Source organism: Athene cunicularia (genome assembly GCF_003259725.1).
Source record: "Athene cunicularia isolate RWA chromosome 2 unlocalized genomic scaffold, athCun1 chr2_part1, whole genome shotgun sequence".
Lineage (NCBI taxonomy): Eukaryota > Metazoa > Chordata > Aves > Strigiformes > Strigidae > Athene > Athene cunicularia.
The window spans coordinates 18,836,134-18,852,674 of record NW_020799095.1 but is presented as its reverse complement, the minus strand read 5'-3'; positions in this window follow the sequence as shown (position 1 = coordinate 18,852,674).

The window sequence follows — 16,541 nt, the reverse complement described above, 5'->3', positions numbered from 1 at the left end:
TGTACTCTAGAGGACCTATCCTAGTTCATGAAACACTTTATTTTTCCATGAGGTCACCTGGCTTCAATCTTACTGAGTTGTTAGCTGTTCTCATGAAGATCAGCCTGTCTTTGAAAACAAGCATTAGTGAAGTTTTGTCTTACAATGGAAGACTTTCAGTATACTATGTATCTTCTTTCAGTACAAGTTCCTTGAATATCCAATGGACCTCAAAATGCAGAAATTACTGAAAAGTAGAGGAAAAAACAAAATCACCCTAATGTCACCTCTGGTTCCTTTTTTTCTTATCATATGTAGGTAAAATGTATAATGAAGTAATTCTCAGACCCCAAAAGGCTAAATATAAAAGTCCTTTTCAATGTGCAGTTGCCTAAGCTGGGTTGCTGCTTTGTGTCTCTTTAGGTTTGCCTTGAAATCATCAAACCCCAACCAGGACTGAGAGAGTTGATCTTTTCTTCCTGGCAGAAATGGATTGAGGTTTCTGGAGTTCTAGTTAGTATGGTAGTACAAAACCAGAGATCCAGCCTAGGAGGTTGGAGACGTGAGTTTAAGCTCCAGTTCTTAGTGAAAATCAGCCCTGGGTCCTGACCCTGGAAACAAGGATCATACTACTCCTCCCCTGCCTTGTCTATTAAGCTTGAAAACACTTTGGGGCAAGTACTGTTGCACTGGGCATTACTGTGTCCCAAGGATTAGCTGGAGCAGAAAACACAGCTGTGGTAGAAGGAGTCAGCTTCATCAGCCATTTCATTAAACCCACTTGAAGACTGAGACATGCAGCATTACGCTTATATATGCATCCACCACTCAAAGGTGAAATTCAGTGTAGATCTCAGTGGGTTTTTCACCTTGGGTGCAAACCCAAGCATTCACAGAGTGAAGCTGGAGATGCATTCATAAAGTGTGATTTCCAGCAACTTTGGCTAGACATATGGAGACAAAAAGCCTAACAGCAGAGGTGCAGGAAATGAAATGTAGCTAATTTAAAATATCTCTTTAATCACATAGCTGGCTTTCCTACATTAACACAAAGGCTTCTGAATGGGGAGATTGTGTTTCCCATAATAGTAATTTTTTTTGCTATAAAATGCCTTTTTTATCCTTCTCCACTTCTGGACTAAATGAATGATGTGGAGACACATGAATAGCTTGGTGAAATCAGCCACTTAGCAACAGTAGGACCAGATGCCCATGCAATAGAGTGCCAAAGCAGAGCGCTGGCATCCTCCACAGCTTGGACAAATGTCTGGGTCTAATGACTCCATGGCAGCCTTGTCTGCAGAAACTTCAGGGGCACGATCACAGCCCACGGAGAGCTGCGCCCAGGGTAAAGCCTCAGGTGACAAATTTGGGTGGCCACTCTATATCATCCAACCATTATTCTCACAAAAGTATTGGAAACTTTTTGTAAGTGTCCTGGCAAAAAAAAAGCACAGTTTTTGTGTGCTTGCTCTGTTTCATTGATGGTGACTATAAGCCCACAGAGGAAAAAAATCCAAAAGAAGTATGCCTACAGTCATACTGGTGACAGCAAAGAAGTTATGTTGTGCGTCTTGTGCCTGTTCCATTAATTCTTATTTTGTCTTTGTGGAGATTTCAGTGTTTACTCCATAACAGAAATCTGTTTCATATAGCAGCTCAATAGCTTAATGTGGTTGCACTGCAAACCACTTATTTAAACAAAAAAGTAAACTTCCAGCCCTCCTTTCTGGGGAGAAAAGATTGAAGCTGTGACTAAACAAAACCCACATTTTCCAAGCAAAAAGAAAATACAAATGCTCAAAAGATATGTTGTTTCCAAATCCATGGCTTTTAAGCCAAGTTCATGATTTTTGGTGGCTGAGAAGTGTTTCTTGAACATTTGATGACAAAACTTGTATTCGGAGCTCGACATAGTGTTAAGAAAAAATATCATTTGCTAAAAGTAATTCTTAGCAGTCAGTCAAGTAAACCCTTTGCACGGATGCTCTGGTGTCATCTCCTTAATGTTCATAGGCTCATCTATTCTGTAGTGACTGAAGTCACTTGATACACTGAATAAACACCATTTGATAACAAATCTTTGTCACAGATGCCCTGGGTTGATTTGAATCATAATCCACCTGGAAAGACACAGCCCGTGTGGTTGCACGACTTTTACATCAGTGTAATTTTCCAACACCTGTTGGTTAAGGAGTCAAAGCAGCAGTGTCACTTTTCATCTTCTGTTCCTGCTAGATGAACAGAAGAAAGATGGGCTTCATGATTCAAAGCAGTTGGCTGGCACTGAGGAAATCAGGGCTCAATTTCCAGAATCTGCTTCAGATTTTCCTGCCTGTTGGTGAGCAAATCCCTGCAGGGATATCTGCATAGGAAATTCTCCCCTACATCTTGACAATGTGCTCAGTACTACTGGTTTCTTTGACTCCATAAAATGTATCTGGGTGGCTAAATTGTACTTGGGAGCATCACAGGGGCTAAGGACAACCAGGATGGGGCTGCATCAGGCAGAGATCAGAACTGGAAAAGAGGTGAAAGCAGCAACTGTCTCCGGAGCAACCTACAACATGGAAAAGACAGTGGATCTGAAGGTCAGGCTTCGGACATGTGGGGAAAGCTGTGAAGACGCACATTGTTGGAAGCTCTTGTTGCCACAAATGCTTGTCTGTCACTTATTAAACTGTGAGGAGAAACCTAAATTGCAGCTGAGCAGAGTTACAATGGCTGATTATAATACAGAACAAAGTATTTCTAGCAACAAAGGCCCTAAGCATATTAATTCATTCAGCTCATTACATTGTGTGTAATTCTTGCTTACACTTGCTGTCATGCAATAGAGTTAAAATTTACAATCTTATTGATGTGAGAAGATATTTTTATATATACTACTTTGTTAGCCATTTTGCTTCCTAATAATTAATCAAATCCCCAAAGAAGTATCGTGTTGGGGAGTGCGGATTTATTTGTGTTATTAAGCTATTCTAGCAGAGCATTTCTGTGTGGTAACAGCTCTGTTACAATATGGCCCACTTGTTTTATGACAAGTTGCAATTTTCTTGTAATGTTAGCTGCAATTCATCTCAATAATTATGCTAAATTAAGTACTCATGCACATATAGAAATAAACATTAAATACATTAAAATAGAGCGAGAAACATAATTTAATCTCTCTCAAGCTAAATAGAGGCAGGGACTGCTTAGCAGTCCTTAATTCACCCATCTAAACCGGGCTGAAGAGCCCCATGGCTTTTAGGTTTCTGGGACATGAAGGACACTGTGGGTATGGGAAGGACTTTGTGGTCTGATTTCTGTCACCTTCTAGCAAATCTGCAGCCCTTCCTGCTTTTGGTGGGCATGAGCTCTGCCCTGTGCAGCCCCAGAGGACCCCCAAGGGGCTGCCCCAGAGCCTCGGTGCTTGAACAGCTGAGGGTCTCCTTGACCTTCAGATCCAGAAGCCAGGAGATGCTATGGTCGTGCTTCTGCCCGGGGAGGCTGCCTCTACAACCGTAGAGAGGTGGTTCTGGGGAGAGCCCCGTGCTGCAGCCCAGGCGTTGCTGCAACTCCTGTCCCGCTCTGCCAAGCTGAGCACTTGGACTGGGACTTGTGAAAGCTAATCAGAAAAACAGTGGCAGTGCTATGGACTGTCCTCAACTTCTTGGTAGACACCATGTCCTCAGCCACAGGTCCATCCTTGGCTACTGTTTCCATTCAGCAGTAAAAGCTGCTGGTGCTATGTGGGTGGGAGGAGATATTAAGAACACAGGGGCTGTATGTTTTCCGCACACACACATCTTTAGTCCCTGGTACAGAAAGTTGATTGCAGAGGGAAGTCAATGCTCTGCTTACTTTTAGCCAGCAGAGGTTTGGAGATTCCTGTTGCCACGGCTGGCTAGAAAAATACAAAATACTGTGTCCTGTCAAGGAGTGTGATTTTGCTCATCATGTCCAAGGGCCATGATCTGAACACTCCACAGGAGAGAAGGGGGATTGCAGGGCCACCAAGGTGATGGACCTTGTGTGGAGCTTGCAATTAGGAATTACCACCATTAGGATGGCACTGACGACTACTAAGGCCAGTGCCACCATGCTAGACTTTCTGCAAAGGCATAGCACAAAGGAAGTCTCGTGGAGTCTACAATACTGGCATACACCCAGCAGCAGAGAGCATTAGGCGTATCCAAGAGCACTCAAAAGGCATCAGCTGTGGGCTCAAGTCTTAGGGAGGCTTGGGCACAAAGCACCCCTCACCCCTCTGTGCCTTCTCTTGGGGACAGAGTCAAAGGACAGTGAAAGCTGTTTGACTGGGGAAAAGGGTGTCAAGGAACATGGGAAGGAAGCAGGAGGGAGAATATGTTATCCTATTGCTTCAAAAAGTTGTTTAGCTATCCAAATAGGAACTATCAAAAAAGCCTGAAGATATTGAATCCACTGTCAACTACTTTGTAAATGGGGTGTACACTGCTGTTTTTCTTTTTTTCTCTCTCTCTTTCTTCATCACTGTTGAAAAGACTTGTATTTTAAACACTTTCAGAGAGGATGATCTTCAGGATGACACTTCTTTTCAAAATCCATCATGATGCACACCTCTGCTGAGGGTTAAACCTTAGAACCATGTGCAGTCTTTGGAAATGTTCCATCTTCCCCCCTCCCCGCCCCAAGAAGTAAGGTGGTAAGGGAAATGCATAGGAGACCTTCACCTGCAGCAGGTCTGCTATGAGCCATTCTAATGAACAGCATGTTTTTCTTCTCTCTCTTTTGAACAGAGAACAGGTTTCCCTAGAAACCATTTTTCTGGTAAATAAAGTCACTGTTTGTAGGTAGATTTGTTTAATACTACTGAAAATGCTTTAATGGCCTCAAAGCATAATGACAGGTTACTTGCCTCTGACTGTCACTGTGGAAAGGAAACAGTGACATAAAGGAAGTAAGACAAAGACCACTGGAAAAGCAAAATACTTGGAGATCGAGATTTTCCAAGATCTCTTGCTTCATGCAGGTTTCCATTGTCAGAATTACCCAGCTGGCCAGTGCTACACCTGTCCCCAGCATTAGCTAGAGAAACAAAGCCATGTGTAGTGACTACATGGTCACCAGTCACAGCAAAGCTGCATTGTCCCATAGCTACAACTGCATCTACACTGCAACCCATGAGCTGCAGAAGACAGTGGAGCAGTGCATGACATGATGCTCTTTCCATGACACAGTACCTTCTATCCATAATTACAAGCTGACACATCATTAGTACCATCCCAAATAAAGTAGGGACTTTGGGAATAAAAAAATATTTTATAGTCATTCACTTGTCCAGAAAAAAACTCTCACAGATGTCTCCCTGAAACACCTCTTCCTCATTGCCCTACCGAGTTGAAGTAAGTGTTGGCTTACTTTATTTACTTGCCTGGAAGCCAAACCATCCCCTCAGATACAAATTACCCTATGTTCCACAATGAATTATATAAACACATCTGCATGAACATGTACTGGGGTTTTTCACTGGGTTTTTTTAATTCCTTTAAGTGGAAGAGCCATTGCCATGGCTAAAAAAAAAAAAAAAAAAAAAAAAAAAAAAAAACTATCTTTTTTTTAAGCCATTATATCACTTTGTTTACATTTTGTCATCTAAGAACAGAAACTATCAAAGATAAAGTCTTGGATGACCTCAGGTTCATAAATGGATGTGACGTTTGAGATTGCTCCAGACTCTGAGTTTGTATCTGAGCTGCTTTACCTGACTTATTCATCATCACCTACCAGGAAGAGACCAGCAGGTGTGTTCAACATCTAGGAATTCTTCTTTGCTACCTAATTTTTGCTGTAAATTCATATTCTGTATGATCTAAAAAATAAGTAACAGCATCTTTAAAAAACAGACAACATAAGGCACCAAGAGGTGCACACACACTTTTGCCTACCTGTGCTCTGTGGCCATGAGCATTGGTAAAATTGGGTTGAGAGTCAGACTGATTCAACACCATACCCAGAACAAAATCCTACTAAATTCCATTTTCTTTCATTGCCATTCAAAAGTTTTAGATGTATGACGAGTTTGACTGATACCAGTTGAGGCAGTGGCTTAACAAACTGCATTATTTATTTATTCCACCCACTCTTCTCAACCTTTTTTGGCTGTTTACCCAGGTAAAGGCATAATCTTAATTAAGAGTGAATTAGGGGCAGAATGGATTCCTGCAGGCTATTATACAGTGTGTGATATAAACCAGCAAATAAACAAGCATGCTGTACACCACGTCTGTAATTACTGTGCTCAGCTGTATAGTGTAGGTGAATTGACTTTGCCTTCCCCACGTCTGTTCTTTACAGCATCCCTGCTCTCTCTGCTGCACTGTAGGACCTGGAAAGCCTTCCCAAGATGGGTGACTATCTTCAGGGGACTTCAATGAACATAGTTCCAGTTGAAAGGTCTTTCTCCCTGATGACTGTACTGGGTGGGAGCTGGGCAATGGGCTGGTGCCAACCACCAGCCAGCTGAGAGGACAACCCAGCCTGGCCAACAGGGAGAGCATGTGGCAGAACATATGGCACTTGTACATCTGTAAACCACACATCACTGCTCAGGGTTTCTCATAGGAGTGGGAGTTCACCTACAGATACTACTGGTGCAACTGGTTTTGCTCCTGACAAATGGCAACTGTTTCGCTCTTGCAGTTTGTGCACTCATCCAGAGATGCTGTAAGACCAATACTACCTCCCTGGCTGAGAATATATTTCTATTTCACATTTCTGTAGGAAGCACTGTAATTGAGATCAATTGATCCTAATTGTTTTCAGTACAGCATATACCACACACATTTCTCTTGTAAAAGTTTCATGTGTCAAATTTCATGTACTGAATAGGTGAAAAGATCTTCTCTGTGATACATTGCTCTACAAATAATGACATATGTAATTACAAATATCTTATTGTCTTTGATCAACTACCCAAGTATTTTCAGGCCCTGAATTTTATTTTCAAGATGGGCCTATTAACCACTGCTGCTTCACATTGAAGAATTCTTAAACAAGTTCTCAGATCACTAATTTTTGTTTACTGAATTTCATTATTTTGTTTTCCAAACTGAATTTGACTTAAAATTGAAGGCACCTTTGTCTTGTAGGTGTTCACTAGAATGGAGCTCTGAAATGTCTTGAATCAAGTGTGTTTAGATTTGTGGTGAACTAGATTATTTGCTTTCAAAACTAATTAAATCTATTTAATTAATTCAATTAATTAATATCAATTAATAATTACATCAATTAATTAATATCAATTAATAATTAAATCCATTTCAGTGAGAGGCTGAATTAAAGAATCCATTATCCTTTTAAATTTTCTCTTAGTGTTAACTCTATTCTGAAATACTCTTCCTATGGGTATTGAAAAGTATACCAGTACCTAGAAATCCTTATTTCATAGAATCATAGAATGGTTTGGGCTGGAAAGAACCTTAAAGATTATCTAGTTCCAACTCCACTGCCATTGGACAGGGACACTTCCACTAGCCCAGGTTGCTCAAAGCCCCGTCCAACCTGGCCTTGAACACTGCCAGGGAGGGGGCAGCCACAGCTTCTCTGGGCAACTGTTCCACTGTCTCACCACCTTCACCATAAAGAATTTCTTCCTCATCTACCCTCTTCCAGTGTAAGACCGTTACCCCTCATCTTATCCCTACACCCCCTGATAAAAAGTCCCTTCCCATCTTTCCTGCAGCCCCTTTAAGTACTGGAAGGCCACTATCAGGTCTCCCTGGAGCCTTCTCTTCTCCAGGCTGAACAGCCCCAACTCTCTCAGCCTGTCCTCACAGAGGAGGTGCTCCAGCCCCCTGATCATCTTCGTGGTCTCCTCTGGATCCATTTGAGTAGGTCCACATCCTTCTTATGTTGGGGACCCCAGAGCTGGACACAGGACTCCAGGTGGGATCTCACGAGAACAGAGCAGAGGGGGAGAATCCCCTCCCTTGACCTGCTGGCCACACTTCTCTTGATGCAGCCCAGGATACAGTTGGCTTTCTGGGCTGTGAGTGCACACTGCTGAGTTATAGTCAGTTTTCCATCCACTAATACCCCCAAGTCCTTCTCCGCAGGGCTGCTCCCAATCCACTCATCGCCCAGCCTGTATTTGTGCTTGGGATTGCCCAGACCCATGTGCAGGACCTTGCACTTGGCCTTGTTGAACTTCATGAGGTTCACACGGTCCCACCTCTCCAGCCTGTCCAGGTCCCTCTGGATGGCACATCCCTTCCCTCCAGCGTGTCGACCGCACCACACAGCTTGGTGGTGTCAGCAAACTTGCTGAGGGGGCCCTCAATCCCACTGCCCGTGTCACTGACAAAGATGTTAAACGGCGCTGGTCCCAACACCAATGCCTGAGGAACGCCACTTGTCACTGCTCTCCACTCAGACATCGAGCCATTGACCACAGCTCTTTGAGTGCAACCATCCAGCCAATTCATTAACCACCAAGTGGTCCATCCATCCAATCCAAACTCTCCAATTCAGACAAGTGTCATATGGGACAGTGTCAACTTTCCTTGAGAAGTTTAGAATGTGTTTCAAATGCAAATCAAAATAAACAAAACCATTAGGTCATGAACCTTTGCTGAGGAGGCAGCTGTGAATTATTCTGATCTTTGGAGGCCAAATGCAATCTCTCTTTCTCCAAAAAATAAACGGCGTATTGAGCTGCACACCAGTAGCTAGACCACCATATACCGTTATGCTTCACCAGTCTGGAATACAGTAAATTGATTATTTCCAATGTATTTGAAAATGTTGATTGCTCACTGCCCATAAGATACTGAAGTTTACTATTTTTGTTGCAATATTCTCATTTCTTCAAGCTTTGCTCAATTATATTCATCTCCAATGCTTGTTGATGCCCATTGTAATGAAATGCCAAAAATAGGTGTCCAAATGCTTTTTCAAATGCTCTAATTAACCCTGCATTCACATCAAATACATTTGGTGTGCCATCTGTTACAACACATATAGTGTCTGATGTATCAATATCAATTTTAAATTATCATTTGCACTACTGTTTCACAGGCATCCTCATCCTTTGCTGTCCTCAGAAATTGCAACAACTTTACTAATTCTTCTTCCAGTTCACTGCAACTTTTAGATGTTTTCATGGAAGACAACTCACCTTTAAGTTATTTCACAGGTGATTTTCAATTCATCAGTCATGTCTAATTATTTATATTCCTGCTGCATAACATATATTTGACACGTTATCTAATTTTATTTTTGTAATAAAAGTCTCCAGGTAAAAATTTTGCACAAAACATATTTTTTCTTTTATCTAATTACTATCAGATATGTTTTTCCATAGAAAGTCATGCAGTGTGCCAGTTGATGGCATCCTGAAACAGTATTGTTGCTACTGCACATCTCCACCATTGAGGTACTGTAATGTTAGATATATAACTCCATGATAGATACATAGATAGATAGATAGATAGATAGATAGATAGATAGATAGATAGATAGAATAATATATCTATATGTGATAGATATGTAACTATAACTAAATACATAGATAAACGAAATTTAGTTCATGTAAGAGAGTAGTTAATTTGCTTTTCTTCTTCCACTTTGGCATCTGACATAAAGGTTAAAAACAGAGAAAACCACCGTTTACATGGAAGTTCTCACTAACAAAATTCACATTATACACCTAACTTCACATACATTTAGCCACAGCTGCATAATATGCTTTTTGCATCTAGACCTCAAAACTCCTCAGAGAAGAGATGAGTGTTGTTGTTATTTCCACATGGGAGTGCACTAACCAGACCCCTGCAAGGCTGGTGGCAGAGCTTTGCACAGAAGTGAGGTTTCCCAAGCCCCAGCCATACTCACTGGGACACCCTGCCCTCCACAAAGGCTGTAGCTCATCCCTTAAGATCTGCAGCAGGGAATAAAAGATCTGTCATTATGGCTTTCTCTAAAAGGCCTTACTTTAGATCCGGAGTAGCTTCACAGATGTAAAAGCTAGCTTGAATTTATGCTCCCACAAGTGCAGGTAGAGTCAGGCTCCTGCTGACTCCTGCAGGACCTGAGCAGGAGATGAAGACGCTCTGGTATCAAAATCAATATTGACACTGCACAAGGCAGCTACATTAGAGCAGAATAGAGACTTATTCTCTGTTATTTCATTACTTTAAAACCATCTTAAGGAGGAGGAAGGAGGGAGATTTTTCTTTCAACATATTCTTAAAGGTGAGAATTTAGACAGCTACAGAAGTAGGTCTTGTTAAATCAGCATAGCTCTGACTAATGAACGAGAGTTAAGGAGTTTAATGACTGCTTAGCTCCTTGCAAGGCTCCCTTTCCCGCTAGTCTGACTCACAACAGCAATCCACCAGGAAGAATGCTGCCTCCAGGACCATTACAATGAAGCCATGGGATCCTTACAAACAATTTACTCTGTGGGAAAATCCCCCTATTGGAACTACTATTCTTTTCCGGAGCCTTGTTTGACTTTTCATTGCCACAGCAGGGGCACCTTTTTTTCCTCTCAGTTCCTTCACTGAAACTCTGCCTGTGAAAATGGAGAGACTGTGGCTGCAGAGGAGGCCATGGATGCTATTGCTCTGCAGTACAGAAAGGGTTCCTGTGATGACTGAACTTTCTTTTTTGCCACCCCACCAATTTAGTTTTCACCACAGCGGATGTATAGGCTGACTCCTGGAGACATTGAAGAGAGAAGAAAGGTAAACTAATTCAACTGAACAAATGCAGGATTGGGACTGTGCAAATAAATTATTTCTTCTCTGATCAAACTTTATTTTCCTCTCACTGAAACAAACAAACCAAAAATTCACCTGGCTGCAAACATTCCTTTCAGCTCTTAATGAAACACCTTGGGTGCTCCTGAAAGAAAAGAAGGGACAGATCCACAAAAGAGGACGAAACAGTATCTCCTGCTTTCTCAGGAGCTGTCACTTGTGCACTAATCCTGGAATAAAGGAAGCTCAAGTTTAAACCCCTTCTCATATCTCTGCGATTTTCCCCCTCCTCTCTCATCCTTGTGCCTTAACCTCTATGCTGTAAGGTGTTCTGGATGTGCGCAAACTTCATTACATTTTGTAAAACAACACTTATATTTTTAATTTTTAAAAATTAATTTAAAATCCTTAGATGAGTAAAACAATGGCAACTGTTAATTTGGCTTCCAGCTCCACTACCTGTGGCCTAAGGCTGCATAGTTTGGAGGAGCACTGTTTTTGTGGGTTTGTTATTTTTGTTGTTTTGTTTTTTGTTTTTGTTTTTGGTTTTTTTTCTGGAGGTTATGGTTGTTTCGTGTTATTATCAGGAACATTAAAGCATGTGTTAGCGTGACCTGCTTACAGAGTTATAGTCAACCTTTCTCATCACCCAACGATTGGAGTGCAGTCACTGAAATATTGTTGTCCCATCACCCAGGAAAGGACACTGGAGCAGAGCACCGCACACCTCTGTTGTTTCATGACTGGTTTGTGTAAAGCACAACAGCTCAGGAGGGAGGGAGTGTGGCAGTCCCACTCACGTGGCTCTGTATCTATAACCCACTGGTAAAGACAAGCTTGGGAAATAAATAAGCAGCTTCAACCTTTTGCCCACTGGCATGGGCAAAAGAAGAACATCAAGAAGGAGTGTTTTATCAGACTTGGAGAACTGTCTTCAGATATCTGACAGAGTATTCCTGTGTCCCAGACAAATCTGGCATTTCTTCTTGCTCTGGTTCCAGTCATATGGATGGACAACCACACTCTGCTAAACAGTCCTTCTTCATCTCCTAACTTTTTCTTACTGTTCATTTAGATTTCTGAACTAATAAGAGACACAGTTAATGACCACTAAAGCTGTGTTGACTACTTTGGGTCTCCAGATGTTACTGAATGGACATCTCAGCTCCAAGAACAGGGTGGTTCTGTTGCCTCCTAACATCTTGGTCATAAACAGTTTGTGCCACACAGGATTTCTAGTGGACCACTTACTGACCAGACTGCACAATTATGAAGGACTTTCCTATGTTATTATAGAGTCATAGAATCATGGAATGGTTTGGGTTGGAAGGGACCTTAAAGATCATCTAGTCCCAACCCCCCTGCCCTGGGCAGGGACACCTTCCACTAGCCCAGGTTGCTCAAAGCCCCGTCCAGCCTGGCCTTGAACACTGCCAGGGAGGGGGCAGCCACAGCTTCTCTGGGCAACCTTACAGAGTTACGGAGTGAATAGCTTCAGCAATGCTGGCATTTTACCCAGTGTCTGGTGGACTCAGACTTCCCTGAGCTACCCAGTAGGATATATCCATGTAGCTATAGAATTGGACTGGTTATAGAAATAATGTGTGTAATGACTTCCTATTGTATAGTATTTTCAGTGCTTAAGAGGTTTATTCAAATACCTTTTTTTTTTTTTTTCCTAAAGATTTCAATTCCAAGGGTACAGAATATGGAATAGATGCAAAATACACTAATGCTTTTAACTGAAGACAAAAGTGGCTTATAAAAAACAAAATGTGGCAGGAAGCACTGACAACCATGCAATTTGAGCATTGTACAGGAGTGCCAGCAGCAGCAGTATAATTGTTTTTTCCAGTTTTTGTTTGATCCCCATGCTGGCTCACAGTGTTAATCTCCATATGACTTTTTTCTGAATTCAAGTAAATAAAAGAAAAACAAGAGTCTGGATGTACACACTGGTTTTACTTGTTTCTTTGTCTAAATGCAAGAGGAGGATGGGTTATGAAGGGATATGTAATATACTGAAAGTTGATCTGAAGCTGTTTTGCTACTACTTGCTGCTAAGGGAAAAGAATGTCATTTACAGTTCCTTGGTTAGGAAAGTAAAAACAAGTTAAAAGCCATATAAAACGAAAACTTTCTTTTCCACCAGATAGTCCAAATTTTGCTGAATGCTAACATAATTTTAATTTTGATAAATAGAGTATGGCTTTTCATTATTTTAGTCACAGCAACTGAAATTAAGAGAAATTATGTTTCACTATTTAGTTTGTTACCGAAGTGCATTTTTTCCTTTATACATCTATTGTTTTCCATTTCTTCATCTCCCTCATCTGTTTTTCAAAGCCCCTTTTTCTGTCCTATTTTCATGAACTGCAAAACCCAGTTAGCTCATTTTTATCAATTTAATTTTCATATTCACACTTTTTTTTCCTCTTCCTTTTGATTTTGATGGAGATGAAAACCAGTTAGTTCCAGTGTGGCTGTATCTACATTAATATGCTCCTATTCCAGAGGCCTTTCATGAAGCTCCAGAAATACGTGTCCGAATTTTACAGCTTACACGGTGTCTAGTCTATCTAACCAGTAAGTCACATTTCTAACACTAACCGTTTCCCTTGAAAATCACTCTGAACATTATTGACAAGTCTTAATGACTTTCTTTTAAAATCAGAAGAATTAAAAGTAATTAAAATAGCAAGCCCTTAGAGAAAAATGTTGACTGCAACATTTTCTAGAACATCAGTTGTAAAACCATGCAGAATGCTGCCACTTTCTTTTGCTGGCTGTCCCAGTGCCACACTCACGAGGATGAAGACAGGGATCAAGGGAAGAAATTAATTTGCAAGTTCTCTTGGCTTGTAGGAAACAAAACAGCAGTGGTTATTTGCTTGACTGTCATATAAACAAAATTGATCAAGAAACCCTCATCATTTGGACTTTTGGCTCTTTTTTGTGTCAGTGTGGAATGTATGGCATACCAGGTGTTTGATTTTGAGTCCATTATTTCCAGAAAGCCAGGGCTTGAGCACTGGAGATAAATTCCTCACATATTGATCATAAACAATTTTAATGATGGTATAGATATGGACTTTGAAGACTGAACCAGAGACTAACACAGAAATATTTAGAAAAAAATCCTGATTTGAACAGTGGACAGTTCCAACTGAACTAAGAACAAACCAGAAATATTTTGAGATCTGTTGAGTGCTTTGTATTGTCAGACTTGAAAGATGGGGACAGCGCACTGATTTATTTTGAATTAAATTCAGATAAATTTCTGAAAAAGGTTTGAAACAAGAACATCCAAATATTTTTCCTTGAGCTTTTTTTTTTTTTTCTCTGACTCCATATAATTTTTTTGTGATGAGTTAGCAGACAGCTTTGGTTGCTTCCTACCTGAATTTTGGTTACCATAAAAAGTGGTGGAGATCAGAAGGGTCTCTCATGAGGATTTTGAAGATGCTCTGTAAATCCTGCCAATATTTATTTTGCTTAGTCTACTGCTTTTTAAAAGAAACTGTTTTTAAAAGGAACTCTGCCACCAGACATATTCTCAATTCAATGAGTAAATAAATCAACTGTAAAAACATTTCTTAAATATGAGTCATTATACACAGGCAGCTGTCAATGTGAGTTTGTTGCTGTCAATTAGGATGCAGAGACTGCACCTCACCATCTGAATACATGAAACTCGCAAACTCAACATGAGCCAGCTTCTGTTAAATATTTTACAACTTTCACAATTATAAAATTTGGGTTAAACAACTGTTTGGTTAGCCAAATTCTACAGAATTTACCTTGCAATACTTACGAATGCATGTCTTTAAGGCAGACATTCAACATTTTTGTAATTTTTTCATTAAATGTGGATAACCGAACAGTTTTTGGAGCTGTTTCTGAATGAAATGCTGCATTTCTTTTCCTGTATCAGTGCTGTGCTGGTGAGACGCTGCTCCATTGCCAGTTAGAGACACAACCAGCTGCAAGCATATGCAAAAGGTTATGTGAAATTTCTTAAAGCAAGAAGCTAAAATTCACCAGGAAGGCCATGATTATACATATCACTCATGTCCTCCAAATAAAAACAAACATACAAGAATAAAAGACCGTCCTTCTTGAGTAATATTCCTGCTTTGACTTCCACAGCAACTACTGGAGAACAGCTCCACGTCCCAGGTGAATACGCACTCCCTTTTATTAGTTTTTTAAGTCCTGTCTGACATTGCTCCTGTATGGTGAGAAAATCAGAATAATCTGCACCATTTATGTTCATGTGGATTTCTTGTTTTCCTCCCTGGTGTCTCTTTTCTCAGATGAAAATCTTGGTCTCAAGGCTGGGACTTCTGCTGTCTTTCTCTACATCTTCTATTGACCTATCTATGGTGCCCAACGTAGAAAGCACATTTGTAGTCTGCAGAGCAGGAAAATGATGGTTTCTGTCTTGTTCTCAGTTCCTTTCCTAGTAATTGCTAACTTTCCATCTGCATTCTGAGTACTCAGCTGTCAAAAGACGTATAGTCACTTGTGACCACTTGTCTAAAGGTTGCAGCACCTTCACGTTGAAGAACAGATTGGCAGATTGCCAGAAAGTAGAGGAATTCCGATTACATAGGCCTAATGAATTTGAACTGAAGTCTTCAAATAAGGGAAGTATGGATCTACAATACCCACTGAAAAATTTTGACTCAAAGTTTATAATACCGTTATCAATTTTATGTGAAATTAACCTACTCAGATATAAAGGTTTGCATACTGGGGTTAACAAACAGACATCCAATAAGAAAACAGTTCATCATGATCTCCTCCCAAGTAGGTGTAACTTGTCAGATCCTGGAGATCTGGAACCTACTGCACTGGAGGGCAAAAGGTTGGTGGACTAAGACTATTTCTGTCCCAGCATCATAAAGAATCCTTCACTGCTGATAAACCAGAGGATGTGCTTAATGAAGTAGAGGCCACAAGCTGACAGGAGTGTTGGAAATGGGTGGAGAGGAATCGGTGGATCGCAGGCAGAGTTGGCAGGCGAGGAGGCTGGGCATTAGCGGAGGGAAATAGAGTGGAGCTGAGCATTGGCTGTGGCCAGCTGGTGAGAGCAGAAAGGGAGCACAAGGAAGTAGTAAAATCAGTAAAATCAGTAAGCTCAGGCAGGACAGAGTTTGTTGTAGAAACCCAAGTTACTCTTGAAGCAATAAACCTTAAAAAAAATGACCAGCCCTGCGAGCACCATATGTTATGGTGTGATGGTGAGACACAAAAACTACCTTGGCCTCCAAGTCTTGTAAGAAAGCACAGAGAAGTGAAAGCTTCGCCTGGAACAAAGAGGAGAGGAAAACCCAAATGCTTTTACAGAAGGACTCTAGGCCTGCATTTTCCCTGGTTTGCATTTTACCATCAGTTACAAAAAGTGAATTTCAAGTTCTGCTGAACAAACAGCAATGTGCATCAGCATAAACAGCCATGCATTTAAGAAATGATTGCGTTTTCCTTTTCAGTGTGAAGTTCCAGTCCCTCCCTCCAACATGTTTTTTCTCAGTAGCCTACTACCAAAATCACTAAAAATTACATAATTAAAAACTTCAGATTTTCCAGTGTTTTTGCGCAAGGGGAAGCTTTGCTGAAGCTGGCCACAGCCTTGCCTGGCTAAGAATGAGGATACTTGAGATACGTGAATTCTCCCAAGTTTTTGGAAGAGAAAACTAGTTCCTCTTTGGGAGTGATGTTCTCTTGGCTTGTGGGATTTCATTATTTAACTTTATAAAAACATGCGTCTTGTTGATTCCTGTTATTTGACTGAAGGAATCTGCATGCTCTAATCTTGCTTTTTTACCAACT